Source organism: Acomys russatus, chromosome 2 (genome assembly GCF_903995435.1).
Source record: "Acomys russatus chromosome 2, mAcoRus1.1, whole genome shotgun sequence".
Classification (NCBI taxonomy): domain Eukaryota; kingdom Metazoa; phylum Chordata; class Mammalia; order Rodentia; family Muridae; genus Acomys; species Acomys russatus.
Genome location: NC_067138.1, coordinates 28,893,079 through 28,909,090, shown reverse-complemented (window position 1 = coordinate 28,909,090; position 16,012 = coordinate 28,893,079). Strand labels below are relative to the sequence as shown.

Genomic DNA, 16,012 nt, shown 5'->3' with positions numbered 1-16,012 from the left:
TGGTTCCTTGTCATTGGACCAAAAGCTTGCACTGTGCTAGACATCTCTTTCTGTACTTTCCTATGCTACGTCACTTAACAAGATGCTCCACCCTGGAAAAATGTAAGAAAAATCCCCCTGAAGTCTACAAGAAAGACTTCTAACAGAAATATGGTTTCAAGGGGTTGGGGAGGTGTCTTTATACACATTACTAAGAATCTGAGTTCATATCTCCAGCACCCGTGAGAAAAGCCAAGTGAGGTGACACCTGCCTGAACCCCCAATGTTGGGAAGACAGAGACAGGAGGACCCTTGACTAGCCAGCCTAGCAGAAGCTATGAGTTTCAGTGAGACTTTATCTCAGAGAATAAGATGGAGAAATGATTGAGGAAGGCACCTGGCATCTCCATCTGATCTCCATATGTACACAAAAGTGCCCCCTCCCCACATGAACATCCACAAATGCTAAGTATATGCAAAAGTATACATAGCATAAGACTTCCCCCTGAACTATTTTAAAGCTGTCATTCAATGGCACAGACATTACTACTGTCTATCTTCGGAACCCTTCTCAAACAAACAAATAATAAGTATGCATAGATACATTCCTTCAAGCTGTGGATATAGCTCAGGAGTAGAATGTGTACCTAGCTTGCATAAGACCCTGGGCTCCATCGCCCAGAGTGGGTGGGGGTGGGATCTATGAGAATGTGACTAGAAACAGCAGAATCAGTAGGTCAGAAAGGACAATTTGCAGTCACTAACCCAGTGAACTCTACACAGTTCTATAGGGCGACCATCAGACCGCTAAGGACCGAGACTGTTTCACAGGTGAGCTCTCTGCAGACCAGCTGACTGGGTTTTTTTTTTTTTTTTTTTTTTTTTTTTTTTTTTTTAAGGAAAAGAACCTTCCTCCTTATCTGCTAGTGTACAGGCTTAATGGTAGTAAACCTTCCTCGTTATTCTACAGGCTCTCTCCTCACTGCCAATATACTACTTTGTCAGAAATCTGCAAGATCTTGCATTGGATGAGATGGTGAAAGCCCCTGTCTACTGTGCTTGTTGGTTTGTGTCAACTCGGCACGAGCCAAGACGTATCTCAGAAGAGAGACTTTTGAGAACATGCTTTCAAAATACTGGTCTGTACACAGGTCTGTGAGGGTATGATTAATGACTAATGATTAATGATTGATGTGGGAGGACCCAGGTCACTGTGGGCAATGGCATCCCTGGGCAAATGGTCTTGCGAGACATGAGAAAGCAGGCTGATGAAGGCCTGGAGAGCAACCCCGTGAGCAGCAATCCTCTATGGCCTCTGCTATGAAATAAACCCTTTCCTCCCTAACATGTTGGTCATGGTTATTTTTTTTCGCGGGGGGAGGGGGGAGTTGTTTGTTTTTGTTTTCTGTTTTGTTTTTTATCACAGCAGTAGAAACCCTAACACACCAAAGAGAAACACACCGGACAGCTTAATAGGCAAGCCTGAGTCAGAAGAAAGATCGTTCATCAAACTCAGTGATGTATCCTCAAGACCATTCTCTGCCTGTATTTCTGCACATAAACCCTTAAAAATCATTGTTTAGAATTTTTATCAAAAACAGACCTAAGATTGGCCCCTGAACTATTTTGAGGCTGTAACTCAGTTGCTACCGTCTATCTCCAGAGCCTTTTCATCTTGAGGAATTAGTTGAAGCTCAGTGCCCATTAAGCAATAATACCTCCCCATCCCACCTCCTCAGAGCCCCATCCTGTTTATCGATTAGTCCATTGTGAATTGACTAGTCCAGGTATAGAAGAGCAACCACACAGTATTTTTTTCCCCCCTTTGGTAACTGACCTGTTTCTCTCTGCATAGCATCTTCAGGGTTCATCTAAATTGTACCAGAATGTTCTTCTCCTTTAGGCTGACTAGCCTACTATACATATATAACACGCTTCCCTTTGCTCCTTGCTTGTTCCAAATTACCCTGTAATGGACATGGGTGGGCACACATCTCTTAGGGCCCCCCACTCTCCCCCTCTTGGGTGTACACCCAGAAGTGGGCTTGTTGCATCATTTTTTGAGGAAGTGCCCTTAGTGACTGCCCCATGGTACTTGCCCAATATGAACGCACACAGGCACTCCAGTTGCTCCATAGCCTGTCCATCCATTTCTTTTCTGCTTGGCTTTGTTTTCTTTCGGTTTTGTTTTCTTTTCATTTTTCAGTAGCCGTCCTGCACAACATCTGTCCTGTTTCAATAACACTTATTTACCATTTGCTCTATGTTTCAAAGTCAGTTCGGAATCTATCACAACCTGGAAATGTCACTGTGAACCTTGAAGGCTTAGCATGAGATCCCAGAGTCTAGCATGGCCAGTCAATTTCCAGAAACCCACAGCTGGAAAGGGTTAAGATCACAGCCCCAGGGTCATCAGGGTGACACTCTACGTTCTAATCCAGTTGAAAAGGAACAGAGCCTCACAGATAGTGGTTTCGATGGGTGCTCAATACATTACACCTAATTCTGCAAGCGGTTGCTTGGTTTTAACCAAATATTGCTCCCAGTTGTGGGATGGTCTTTGTAAGGTATAAATTATAGGAGTGGTCTCAAATTGTTAAATCACAACATTCTCTCCTTTAAACCACATGGCAAAGACTGGCAACTGCCCCCAAACTTGGATCTCTTACTCAAATCACTTGTCGACATACACCTGGGCAAAGCCAACATGGCTTAGAGTAGAGTAGCTAGCACGCATCCACGTGCTGATCCCAGGGGAAATCAATGGCTCTCATAACAGGCTTCAAGTTTCTAGCTTCAACTTACCCTCTGTGAAACACCCTTGGAGTCTTTCAGTTAACTCTCCCACCTCTGCAAAGCTATGACCGTGTGCCAGCCAGCTGCCTTTTGATTCTGCATCATAAAGACCTTCTTACAGCCAGAGGTGGTGGTGCACGCCTTTAATCCCAGCACTCAGGATGCAGAGATGGGCGGCTCTCTTTAAGTTTGAGGCTAACATGGTCTACAGAGTAAGTTCCAAGACAGGCACAGTAAAATCCTATCTTGAGAAACCTAAATATAACTAACTAAATAAATAAATAAGTTAACTAAATAACTAAATAAACAGCTGTTTACAAAAAAAAAAAAAATGTCAGGATGCTGCTGTGACTGAATGGGATGGTGACGGAGCTCATTACTAAAAGTTCTCCATCACTTTTAGTCAGGCACTCTCCTGTCAAGCTTTATTACAGATTCTAGAACAAGGCCTATTGACCATGACAGAGCTGAAACACTGTTCCCTCGGGACCCAATCCTGAGCATTCACAGTGTACCTTCCTCCTGGCATGAGGCCCTCCTCCTTTTGTATTTCCATCGACACCAGCTGGACTCCCAGGAGCAGGAGGTACTCCAGAAAAAATTGCCTAAACCAAATCACTGAACATCACAGAACTTTCTAAGGAAATGCTCTGGTGAGTCATGATGACACACATGTATAAACTCAGTGCTCAGGTAGCTGAGGCGCAAAGCATACTGAGATTTTGGCCACCCTGGGCTACACAGCAAGTGCAAAATTAGCCTGGAACATAAAGTGAGATACGTATCAAAAATAAAAATAAGTTAAGACTGTTCTTAAATCAGGATATGATGGCGCAAACTTGTAATTCCGGCACGTGGGAGGACTGAGGCCTAAGGACTGGACTGCAATTTAACAGCAGCCTAGACTACCAAGACTTTGTCTCCAGTAAGTTAAGAAAAAACAAAGGGAGGAAGGAAAGAAGGAGGGAGGGAGGGAGGGATGGAAGGTGGGTGGGAGGCAGGCAAAGGGGGAGGGAAGACAGAGAGAAAGAGAAAAAGCTCTCCATGTTTATATTTCTGGGATACAGTTTAAAAATTACTTTTGGCCTTTGAGATCCACGATTTCACATTTGCAGATTCAATCAGCCACCGATAGAAAATATTAACAAAAAATGTCACTTTGAACATATATAAACTTTTTTTTTTTTTTTTTTTTTTTTTTACATCACTCCCTAAAGAATACCGTCTAACAGGTATTTACACTGTTTTTACATTGTTATAGGTATCACAGTACTCTAGAGATGGCCCAGTGAGCATGAGAGGACATGTGAGGGAGGTCACACAAAAACACCTCCTTGAGAGATCACGGAACCAATTATCCACAGATGACTAAAGACAGTAGCAACATCCTTATGAGCAGGCCGCAGCCCACTGTAGCTCCAACGTTCCCTGTCTACCTGCCTTCTGCAGTCACTCTGTCTTCACTCCATCGCTCCTTTTACTGCCATTCTTAGTTAGAAAATGTATGTGTTCTATTAAAAAGCATTCTAGGCCAGCCTGGGTGACATAGAGAAACACTGTTCCAAAATAATATTTCTTAATCCAAAACACGTTTATTGGGAGGGTTTCCCATCATCCTTCTGTGACCCTTGCTTTGCCACCTGTAGGCTGACAGGACAGTGGGGCAGACTACACACCAGGCACCTGTTTCTGTATCAACCGTGGGCATTTCACATCCGTAAAGCAGGAACTGGGGCTCTCTGCACCGGGGGTTTCTCTTGTGTTTTCTCTTCTCCTCTTCTGAGGGGTAGTAGGGAGTGGTGAAGGAGGTCCTTTGTCAGAGGAAAGGTCTCAAATAGAATAGTGAAACACCTCTGACGGTTTTAAAGGGATAGAGGTTTGGCTTGCCAGAGTCACATACATTAGTAAATAAATAAATGTAAAATAAAATAAAGATGGGAGTTGGGGGTGATAGGTTGTAGAGTGCCTGCTTGGTACACACAAGTCCCTAGATTTAATTCCTAGAACCACAGTAGTCATTCACTCATCCTCCAGAAAAAGGCACCATGAACACTATATAATAATAATAATAATAATAATAATAATAATAATAATAATAATAATAATAATAAAAGATATGAAGAGCTTATAAATATTTCCCACCTATGAGTTAGTTCAGGGATACCATCATGCAACCTATCAGTTTTGTTTATTTATTTATAATAAAAAGAGACATTTTATTTTGGCATCTAAGTAGGAGAGGAGTAGTTCATAGTCCCCTATGATTTGGGGTTATGACAAAGAGACACATTGTGGTTGAATCATGTGGCAAAGAAAACACACTCGCCTCATCACTGTGAAGTAAAGCAGAGGAAGAAGTAAGAGAGCCTGAGAACCCACTGGGACTTCTAAAAGTGCAGGAAAATGACCTGAAGACCTCCCATGAGGCCCCCCTCTGGGAATCTACACTTCCTCCACACAGCACCAAGCTGGGAGTGAAGCCTGAAATACAGACACTACAAAGAATATCCCAAATGCAAATTATGTCCTTCCAATCTAAACATTACACAATGTAGACATGTATTACAACATCTCAGGAGACTCCACAAATGGATACATTTTTAATGTACCAGCTAAAAAGTGTTTTTGAGATTTATTATTATTTTTTGGAATTATATCATTCCTCCTTCCCTTTCCATACTTCAGTGCCTACCATGCATTTTCCCTTGCTGCCTCTCAAATTAATAGCCTCTTTTTCTTTAATTGGTACGCATGTGTGCACGTGTGTATGTGTATCTATGTGTGTGTGTGTCTATGTGTGTGCGTGTCTGTGTCTGTGTGTGTCTGTGTCTGTGTGTCTGTGTGTGTCTGTTTGTGTGTGTGTGTGTGTCTGTGTGTGTATATGTGTGTCTGTCTCTGTGTGTGTTCCTAAACATATAAATATAACCTGCTCAGTCTGTATGTCACTTGTAAGCATCTGATCTCAGGGCTGACCATTCCGTATTGCATAAACAGTTTCGAGGCTCTTCCCTGGGGAAGGCTGTTCCTCCCACTCTCAGCATTCCCCAGTTGTATTCAGCTTTTTTTTTTTTTTCGAGACAGGGTTTCTCTGTGTAGCCTTGGCCATCCTGGACTCACTTTGTAGACCAGGCTGGCCTCGAACTCACAGCGATCCGCCTGCCTCTGCCTCCCGAGTGCTGGGATTAAAGGCGTGCGCCACCACGCCCGGCTGTATTCAGCTTTTAAAAAGCACTTTGGGGCTGGGGCGATTGGTGGTTCTGTGGCTAATGCTTTTGCAGCTGAAACAAGAGGTGCGAGAACCCACATGCATGGGATTCCAGCCTTGGAAGACAGAGACAGGATTCCTGAAGAAGCTGGCTAGCCAGACAGGCTGTACTAGTGAGCTCTGGGTTGGATTGAGAGCCCCTGCCTTTAAAGAATGATGTGGAAGAACTGTTAATAAGGAGTCTCGACCTCAGGCCTCCATACATGCTCCCCCATCCCCCACAAAACCCATGATAAGGGGGAAACGCATTTTGCCATATTAGGAAGTATAATCAAATGCTATTTGGGAGGAATTTACATTTGGAGGCTTATTCCTTTGTATGAATAGATGCCTCTTAATTTGTGCTTGAATTGTTTGGTTTGGTTTTGAAATGGGAATCTCACTGTTTTGATCAAGCTGCCCTAAACTCCAAAGCTAAAATGACCCTGCGGTGGCCTCAGCCTCTGTGTCACCCCACCTAGCTGAACTTGTATTTCTTTAATAAATCTCTAGCCAGGCCCAGGCTCACCAGAGCTCCCCCAAGCTGGCTCAGGACTCCCAACCCTCCTGATACAGAGGAAGAGCTCCTCAGTCAGATTCTGATGCCCTTTTTGTCTATCTGCTTCTCTTTTGTGTGTTATAGGCAGAAGTTACATATGTTTCTAAGACAGGGATTGTGCTTGTGGAGGTTTGACAGTCACTGCTGCGTTCCAAGAGTTTAACAGAGACTATCACTCAGGAGCTTTAAAAACAGTCCTAAACTACTGCAGTCAAGGTATTGTATTGTATGAACATTTAATGACTTTTAAGATAGGATAGATATGGAAATTCACTCAGAAATTTAGACCCAACAAGACAGGAACGACGTTTACTTCAAGCTGGACAAATACAAATAGCCAAACCACTATGAATGTAACATTTATAGAACTCATGATCGTCACGTGGTTCTCCCTGCTGTATGTAGTTTGTTTTATGCATGTGTAATAAAATAAATGTGGTTTTTAAAAAACAGATTGTGAAATCTCACTTTGAGTTTCCATGAGGGGACAGTTCAAAACATACATCTTTTTGGTGCTGGAAAAATTAAGACTGTATATTTCAAAATACACAACTTCCTGCTGAAGGTCTTTGCCTAAGAACAGTCTGCCTCCTTCCTGCCTGTGTCATCCTCCCTCTTTTCCTTCCTTTATCCATCACTCTTGTCTCTCTCTTTCTCTAGGGAAAATTATGAACTGTAGACCAAGCAATGGGGGTAGAAGAAACCTTGAGGGAAAAGCAATTGTGGGTGATCTGAAGGGAGGAGACTGACAGGCAAATGACTGGAAGGGTGTGTGAGGAGGTATCACTTCCCTTGTGCCTTCTCCCTCTGGCTGAGTTCTGGTCTCAACAACACAGCTTTCCCTCAGAAAGCAGAAGTGGTCCTCCCTTTCTGGAGAGTGACTCGGAGACCAGTTTCTCCATTCCCTCTGCCTCATGGGAGTTAACACTTATAGGCAGCATGGGGGCACCCACTTAGATCCAATACCGATTAGCCATCAAGGCTTCAGGGACCAGAGTGAACACAGGTCCACCTCTGTAGTCTCCCATGGACTCTCGGCACTCAAGAGTGTTACCTTCAAGCTTCTCAACAAATGTTTTACTAGTACACAGAGGTGGAACTAGAGGAGGTGTGTTCAAGAGTAGCTTCCAATCAGTGTGCCCTAGTGGCAGAAAGGTAGCCAGGGAGATTTTTAGATGCTCACAAAAAGTAGGATTTGGCACAAAAAGAAATAATGATTTTGAAGTATAAGCTATAGGAAAGAAAATAAAACAAACTAAAACAAAACAAAACAACAACAAAACAGTCCAGGCTACCCACATATGAAGGCTCTTCCTTGGTCAGTAAGACTGTTAGGAAACTGTCTCTCAAACTGATGTGTGAGCCCCAGGTATGATGGCACAGTAATCCCTGCACAGAAGAGGAAAAAGCAGGCTATACTAGGAGTTCAGCGCCAATTTCAGCTCCATAGTGAGTTTGAGGCAAGTCTGGGACAATGGAGACCAGGTCTTAAAAACAAAACAAATGACTGTGTGATGTTACCATCTGTGTGGTTTTAAAGGACACCATTTAAGGATCTCAGCCTTGTGAACAGGGACTGTGGGTCCAAAAATGAGGGGAAAATATACCTTCTTCCCATAACCGGTTGACTAACGTCATGCCAGTGACAGAGAGAAGGATGTCTCTGTAAGAGAGCAGGGGTCCTGATAGAAAGGCACTGAAAGCTGATGAAACACTGTGAACTCGGCAGGACTTCCAGACTATATACTGTGTCCCGACTGTGAACACGACTTTTCAAGAAACAGCTTCATGGCAAACAGCAAATTCAATAGCTTATCCAGTAAGAGGGGAAATGAAAGCCAGAGAAAAACGAAGAAAAGAGCCAAAGAATAAGAACCAAGGCTATGGCAGACTGCACTTGCCAGAATTTGGTTTAATTCTTTAAGCCTGTTATTCAACATTACAGGAAAGTCTTTCCAGCTAACTTAAGACAAAGATGAGAGAAGATATAAATCTGAACACTGGCCAGCTCCACACTTTCTAATCCCTCGGCTAAACACCCTTTTCTACACTTGAATGTCTCCCCTCAAGTGGGAACTTAAACGTTAAAAATGACGACAGAGTTCCCTCAGAGTTTCACAATTTAGGCAGCAGGAAACTAAGCAGCTGTAGAAATATTTCAGTATTTCTGACTGGAAAAGAAGTTTCCTCTTCCATTTCCTTCTCTTCGTTCAATGACAGGAAGCAATGACTGCAGATGAGTCCTGGCATGCTGGCTTGCCCACAGCCGACACTCAGAAACTCAGCCGCGTCTTCTACTCTACGTGGGTCTTAGGGTCTTCTATTTTCATCGTGAATGGCACTCTTATTGTAACAAACACAGGGAGCTGGTAGAGTTCATGGACAGGGTTTTTCTAGCAATGGCAGAGAGAATACTTTGGAAGGTTAGTCCTTGGACACTTGTGTTGTGACCAAGGCAGTTACAGCATACATACAGGTTGTCGAGTTAGCAGTTTTCATGGCCTGTCTGCATCTAAGAGGAAACACTGCCGAAAATAACAGAAGATGGCTTCCTGAAGATCTGCCTCTACATATCCCTAGACTTAGTTCAGAAAACTACCAAAGAAGAAAAGAAAACCACTCCACAGTCCTCTTTGTCAAATGTGTATCTAAGAATACATTTATCTGAAGTAATTGGCTACTGGCTAAGTAGGATAAACATACCTATAGGAGCCAAAGACCATTTAACCTTTCACCTCAGACTAACCCCTGAGTCTCTTTTTGTACGTGTCCCTGTCCATCCCGTAGGGAACCATGAGGGGTCCAAATGAAGTCATGAACAAGCAAAACAAACAAACAAACAAAGAAGTATCATCTTCATTGCTAAAAATTGCTCAGAAAGCCTCCACGCTGGTTCCATCGCCAATGTGTCATTGCCTAATGTTCTCCTGATTGCAAGTAGTCTTTCAATGTTGTATTGATCTATACATCCTCGGGATTGTGGGTCCCAGTGAGCTGTAACAAGGTCCTATGCTGTACATGTGTGCATATTGTATTCCTATTTATGAAATCAGTGCAGGTTTATATATGATCATATGATTTCATTTTGCTAAGTGACATCTCTATGAGACTAAACTCTAAACTCAGATGTTTCTGTAATTTATTTCTGAACACCAACACTGGTGGAACTAGAAAGTCTTCAAAGTCCCTGACTTGCAAAGCTGTGCAGGTCCACTTTTTCTGCTGAAAGGAAGCCACTAGCAGTAGAAGGGCCGGGGGGGGGGGGGTATTACAAAGCACCCAAAGACTCTAAGATAAAATTAGGGTGACTACCTTTACAGAAACTGTCTTACCACTGCACATCAAGACTTCCTCCAAGACACACAGAGAACATTCCTGAACAGGATTCCCATTTAAGGGTCTGGTGCTGGTCTACAGTGTCCTCCCAGCCTCATTACAGAAATCAAGACAGAAGGGGCCAGAAGCCTACAGCTCGGGGTGTCCAATCGGCAGGCTTCCTTCCTCCTTCCGAGTTATCTTCACTGAGCACTTATCAGGCACCAGGCCCCAGGCCTTCATTTTGGACAAGAAAGATAAAGCAGTTGTCATGGCATTGACATTGTCAGGATGAAAAGCCTACAAACATGGACATATCCCCGGTATAACTGCTGCTGCCACAAGGAAACACTGACTCAGTGCTTGTCCCAAGTGGCTGGTCTAAAATTTCAGCTCTGGCTAATGCTGTGTACACCTCAGCTCAGGATTCTCCTTTACACCTGCTGTCCTCTCCCCTGGCTCAGAAGGTCACCCCACTTGCAGACAGCCCAAGAGGCTCATCACCAAAGCCTCTTGTGAGATGAATCTATAAAACAAACAAACAAACAACAACAACAAGAATCAAAAATTATCCTGCTTACCTCCAAATGAGGACCAGGATAGGCAGTCTTAGAGGGAAGAGGGTTTGCCCTCGCTTAAGAAAGGCTCAGCCAAGGGGCATGTCCCATGAAAGACTTCATTTACCAGCAAAGTTGGTCAGAGAGGAGAACATCCTATTGGGACTTTAAGTGAGAGAAGCATGGGAGAATGGGGAAATAGAAGGATCCAGAGGGTCCTAGAAACCTACAAGAAGAACATTATGATAGGCAGATTTGGGCCCAGGGGTTCTGCTCAAACTAAGGCACCAGCCAAGGACAATACAGGCGGTAAACTTTAACCCCCTACCCAGATCTAGCCAATGGTCAGAACATTCTCCACAGTTGAGTGGAGAGTGGGGTCTGACTTTCACACGTACTCTGGTGCCTCACATTTGACCATGTCCCCTGGAGGGGGAGACCTGGTGGCACTCAGAGGAAGGATAGCAGGCTACCAAGAAGAGACTTGATACCCTATGAGCATATACAGGGGGAGGAGGTCCCCCTCAGTCACAGACATAGGGAAGGGGAGGAGGGGGAAAACAGGAGGGAGGGAGGAATGGGAGGATACAAGGGATGGGCTAACAATTTAGATGTAATATGAATAAATTAATAAAATATTTAAAAAAGAAGAAGAAGGGCTCAGAAGCTCCTGCACCCCGCAGAGCCGTGCCTATTTCCCTAAAACACGCTATGGTGTTGACTGCAGAGAGAACGCCTTGCATAGCCCGCTGAGCTTCCTGAGTAAAGCATCTTCCATGTTAGCTCTTAGGGCCTCATTTTGGATTGAGGGAATCTGAGGGGGCTGTGGGGCAGCACACCTTTCAGGAAGGCATTTATTAAGCAGATTTTCAAAAGCCTGATGGCTCACTCAGACCTGTGGTCTCAGGTTTAAAAATCACTAAACTGCCAACAACCAAAGACCTTTGTTTTTAAAGCGGATCAGTTGTACCAAGTAACATTTACATAACATAGCTCGGAGAAATGTCCGAGGACTTTCAGTGTACTAAGCCTATGGAGTAGGCTCATGGTTAATCACGAGGAAACCCAAACCGGGAACTCCAATAATCTGCAGTCACACACAATTGGGAGACTTTATGACCTAGATTCCCACCTGCATTCTGAGTGGCAAGGAAATTGGGCAGATTGGCATAATTAACACAAACATAGATGCTCAAAGAAACGATGAAACAGCACAGCGCCCAGAGTAGAAGGATTATTGGGGGGGGGGGGGTGGGGGGGGGAACCACTACACAAACAACATAGAGAAGCCACTACAAGGCAGCCAAGATAAGGCGGGCGACTGGGAACTGTCGTATACGCCCTTCCCCCATTCCGAAGGAAAGGCATCCCAGAATTCTTAAAATAACTCTAGCTTCCTCTTGGCTCAGGCGTCGGACAGCTTCTCAGCCTGCGGAGTGAAGCCCAGCTCCGCGGGGGGTCGAGCGCTAACCTCGACGTCACCACCTTGCCTGCAGTCACCAAGGGCCTCAGCCGCCAGCCAGCCTTAGAGAGGCCGGGGTCAAACCACCGTTCTCATCCCTGGGGACCTAAGATCTTGCCGGGAGACCAGATACTGACTGAATCCCAGGTGACTCCCTCTCGAATCCTCGCAGCGCTCCCTTTTGGAGTGGACTGAGGCTTCCCTGCCACTCAAGAGAAGCTGGAGCGGGGCACGAGGGTGGCTGACACCGGGGACCAAGGGGCGTCCACCCCGTGCGCACCTCCCACCACGCCCCCGCGCCGCTCCGCTGCGGACACCTGCGGAGTCGCCGCCTCCGCGTCCCCGCTCCATCGCCCCGGCGAGTAACAATCTCCCCTAAGGCTGGAGGCGTCTGGATGCTCTCACTAGCGAGTGCCAGCAACACCAAGAAACAGCGCGCGACCTCTGCTGTCGCTGTCGCTACCGTTGCTGCACCGAAACCCCGGGTCCTGAGCCAAGCGAGCGACCTGTGCTCCGGCCAATGGCCTAGCCCCGGTCCACCCTACGTGCCCACCCCGTGCTCAAGCCCCGGACTCACTCGCTCGCGGTGGAAGTTTCGGGGCGGCGGAACTCCACGGTGACTTCGGTTCAAAGCTGCGCACGCGACGGGATGGCCCTGCGGGACCCGCCTCAGAAGCAGCTGCGGGCCCGGGTCGTAGGACGCGTGGCGGACGCTCACGGGCAAACTCCTCGCCGGACCGTGGCCAGCCTGCACCAGGCTACTAGCTGCAGAATGTCGGCCTGGAGGCGCCCAGGCCCGGCTCGGTGGGAGAGGAACTGGCTGTCGCTGGGCTTGGCCGAGAGGTCCCAGCTACTTCCTGGTGCTCGGATTTGCATACTGTGCAGGGAGGGCGGGGAAGTGACCGTTTGGTTCCTGTCCAAGGTTTGATATTTGGTGTGGCCCTCGCGCAAGGTTTTGCAAGCAAACAGACTTTGGAGACCCAGCATGCAATTTGGAAGAGTGGAGGCAGCCTCGGAACTAGCATTCTTCCTTAGGAAGAATGGAAGATATGGGGGTCTCCAGGGGTCGTGAAAACTTTCGCGCCGCTTTACCATTCTTTCCGACTCAACTCCCATGTGAGTTAGAAGCTCCCCCAAAGTATACCTGGGAGCAGAGGCAGTATACTCTGATCTCTGCAGTGTTTGGAGCTTTCCAGAGAGAAAAGGGTACCAATGAGTTGATGCTGGGTGTGGAGGTGAGGTAGGGCTCTTTGGTTTAATAATCAAAACAGAGCAAGTTAATTAAAGGTGTACTCGGAGTGCTCAAGACCTTCACTGGAGTTAAATAGCCTCCAGGAAAATGAAGCTCTCCTTGACACAATGCTTGGCATACAGTAGGTGCCTAGCCAGTGCTGGTTGCAAGCTTTCTGTTCAAACGAAGGTTTCCACTTGATAAATGCCTCTTATTGAACCAAGATGTACAAATAGACTCTGTCACTAGCCACTTAACGCTAATCTGACTTCGGTTTCCTGGGATCCCAACACAGCGATACCTTGTAGAATTAACAAGCAAAGTGTGGACAATATAGGAGACTTTGTGTACTAATAGTTGGGGGCAGATGGGAACCTGACACTGCTGTAAACACTTGCTTTTTTGTATTTTCAATATGGGTAAGTCTCCAGCCAATTGCAGTCCAACAGGTCAGAGCAGCCACCTTGTAAAGAAGCCCAGTACAGCTGTCATTGGTTACCAAGGAAGGAGGACCAAAGTTTGTAAGCACAATGATGCTTGTTGTCTTTTCTTTTGTGTGTTTGTTTGTCTAAGACAGGGTTTCTCTGTGTAGTCCTAGCTGTCATGGAACTTGCTCTGTAGACGAGGCTAGACTCAAACTCAGAAATCTGCCTGCCTCTGTCTCCCAGTTGCTCCCGGAACAAAAAAGCGTGTGCCGCCACCACTTGGCACATCCATTTTTCAGTCAACCAGAGACTTCAAAGATAAAGATGGTGCCAGATTTTATAGGGGGAGCTGAAAAATCTGTATCACACAGTGATGTCATAGCTGTCAGTGCTCTCTCGGTGTGACAGTGCACGGCAGTTCTGCAGTGTGTGTGCTGATGCCAATGCCAGCAAGCCCACTGTACTGCCTGTCAACAGCGCATCACACAAGTTACGTACTGTAAAGAGCACTAATAATGTTAACAAGTGACTGTCAGTGGTTTTTGGTTTGAGATAGCATCTATTTAAACATTATTTTAAAGCTGCCCGTTTGACTTCTGAAGGCTTTGCTGCAGAACAGCGTGCTCAGGGTTAGCTGGTAGCAAGCAGCCTTGTCCTGACTGTATCAAAGACAACTTAAAGTGGGTGACCTGGGACAGGCACTTAGATTTAAGGGCGTGTACTCCACACGAAGACAAAATCATGAAAGAGCACACTTCTCAGAGTGTTGCAATCACTCAGCCACAGGTATACCTCCCCAGAAGAAATGTACAGTGGAAGGGTGGCCATTCGTACTGTGAGCATTGTGACTGTCTCTTTCCTCCTGAAGGGAGGTTACACTGGGAATCCCCGGTGCATAGGAGCTGCTGTCAAGTACCCTATTGAGTCTCAGCCTGTGGGTCACAACCCTCTTTGGGGGTCAAATGACCCTTACACAGGTGTCGGGCCTAAGACTATGGAAAAACACAGATATTTATATTATCACTCATAGCAGTAGTAAAATTACAGTTATGAGGTAGCAAAGAAATAATTTCATGGTTGGGGGGGGTCACGTCAACATGAGGAACTATATGAAAGGGTCGCAGTATCAGGAAGTTTGAGAACCACTGCTCTAATGCACCTCTTCAATACATTGGCTGTAAGTAATAACACCCTTACGTCGAGCCCTTGGAGCCTAATGGCATGTGACAAACAAGCATAAGATTAGTTTATTTGTCATTGATTCTCACTGTTGCCCTTTCCACTCTCCTGGCAATCTTCTCCCAGAGGTCCATATTTCTGAGCCCAACATGGCCACTCTTTTAAACACAAGCTTCTGGTTGACATTTATGAGAAGTGCAGAGTGGACACAGAGGTTCCTTTTGACTTTTGCAAGCCTGGCTAGAGCCCCATGTGATCCAAGTGGCGATACCACAGAGCAGCAAATGGCAGGGTGAAATTGTGTTAGCAGTTAACAGCACTCCCATGGTCAATCAAATCAGTCTCTGGAGGGAAATCCAACAATTCTCAAGCTCTAGTAATGAGCCACTTTTGTGAACCACTAGAAGAGATGCAGACAAACGCAAGTTGTCCATTTGAGTACAGTTGGCGTAAAACCTGCTGGTTTTGGAAAACTGTGCTACAAAGATGAGAAGGTTCACTTTGATGGGAGGATGTGGCAGGATTTTTCATGGGAAACAGGAGCAATGGTTTGCCCAGATTTTCTGGGAAGGCAGTGACTAGGACCCCCGCTGTGATAACCACCACCAAGAGAGTGCACGGGCTCCTTAATGAGCCTCCTACTCAGTCCTCATGACCATGTCCTGTGTTTTACACTGTGTAGGTAAGAAAGGCTTAATATGAGTAGACAGCTTGCTCAAATTCTCTCTGTGGATGGAGACTAGATTTGAACCATGTCCTGTGTGGATGACATCAAAGCTTTCTATTAAGCCGCTCTCCCATCCTGAGATGCCACAGACACAGCCCCAGCTAAGAAGCACAAGCCCTTCTCTGTTTCCCAAAGCAAACAGGAGGAAGCCCAGCTCCTAACCATGTTAGCTCTCTGACATTATGAGGGGGCAGACAAACTACCTAAACAATACGTTATTAAAACTGAGCCACATAGTACTGAGTATGACACCAATAACATAATTATAGTTTGGATCGTATTAAAGTTAATCTGTCATTTGATGACACACAGACACGCAGTGCATGGTTTCTAGACCAAAACAGTGAACTACATATTAAGAATTGCCTCATACAGTCAGATTAGAGGTTTCTAAGGTCTATCATGTACTGTCTGGAGGGGAAGAAGAAGAGCCAACGTGACCGTGTTTCTGTTCTCTCTGAGAGAGGGGAGCTTCATTGGATCCCCACCTTTCCCTTCCTCAGATAATCAGCACGGATGCCCTGCTCCCTTCTCCTAT

The 16,012-nt window shown here is 45.6% G+C and overlaps 1 protein-coding gene across 2 annotated transcripts in view; it reads right to left on the bottom strand.

Moving 5' to 3' along the window:
• Lyn (LYN proto-oncogene, Src family tyrosine kinase) overlaps nucleotides 1–12,632 on the bottom strand; it is a 116,259-nt gene extending 103,627 nt beyond the window's left edge. For both annotated transcript variants that reach the window (XM_051159695.1, XM_051159705.1), the window contains exon 1: nucleotides 12,490–12,632. The gene's annotated coding sequence lies outside the window, so the exon portion shown is untranslated. The remainder of the gene's footprint in view (nucleotides 1–12,489) is intronic.
• Nucleotides 12,633–16,012: the final 3,380 nt, after the last annotated feature.